The sequence below is a fragment of the Sinocyclocheilus rhinocerous genome, unplaced genomic scaffold (genome assembly GCF_001515625.1).
Source record: "Sinocyclocheilus rhinocerous isolate Xijiao unplaced genomic scaffold, SAMN03320098_v1.1 scaffold53, whole genome shotgun sequence".
NCBI classification, from domain to species: domain Eukaryota; kingdom Metazoa; phylum Chordata; class Actinopteri; order Cypriniformes; family Cyprinidae; genus Sinocyclocheilus; species Sinocyclocheilus rhinocerous.
In genome coordinates, this window is record NW_015645538.1 from 639,972 (window position 1) to 640,849 (window position 878).

The 878-nt window shown below is 37.1% G+C and overlaps 1 protein-coding gene across 2 annotated transcripts in view; it reads left to right on the forward strand.

The window, feature by feature from the left end:
• Window positions 1–878, forward strand: part of LOC107706184 (programmed cell death 6-interacting protein-like) — an 18,738-nt gene that overhangs the window by 15,973 nt on the left and 1,887 nt on the right. The gene's annotated exons all lie outside the window — the stretch shown is intronic.

The window sequence follows — 878 nt, forward strand, 5'->3', positions numbered from 1 at the left end:
AAAACAGGCAATGTTTGATATAATATTCCGTTTCATTGTAATGTAGGCCATGTACGTTACCTGAACATTTCTGAGGCTATTAATATGTTTAAATGAAAACGGAAAGGGGCAGTGGTGTTTGATATATTTCGTCTTATTGTAAATACAGTGAGGAAAATTGCAGTAGCCAAGGTGAGCTGACTGATGTTATCAAGTATGCTGCTGTTTGCAGAATTACCGGACTTGCGTCGTCCCTATCCGCGGGAGTTGCCTAATCTTCTTGGTACTTTAGACCACGATGGAAACGCAGACAGCAACCGGTCTGGGGGGAAAAAAGTTCCTGGTACAATTGTTCCGGGTCATTTCGGTGAAAACGCGGCTTTATTTCAGAATAGTGAAAAGGTCCAAAATACAAAAAATTTGTAAAATTTTTGTTATGAAATATAAATTCCAAAAAATATGAACACATCCAAAATACACATTTAATTGTTTGTTTTAATGCATTTTATCTATTTGCATTTGTAGATTTAAATTGCAATATCTTCAGCGGTTGAGCCAGAAATTTATACCAAACTTTCCAGTTTTCTTTGTATCTATATTCTGATGGTTTTTTTATGCTGTAGTTATTTATCCGATTTATTTTATTCCTACAAACATGGTGTTTTTTCTGACTTTTGGCAGTGTTTTCTGCTTTATGCTGTGATAAAAGAGAGACCTGTAAGGATAAAAGAAACTCCGATACTTTGATCTTCTGAGACAGACAATACACACACAGTGCATTAACATACAGACATCTGTTTCCGCATCTCACTGAGAGAAAATGCGGGAAAACGTCTCTCACATATGCATTGGTTCCTCCTCATAGCCTTCCTTCCCCGCACCCATCCTTCTCTTCACGC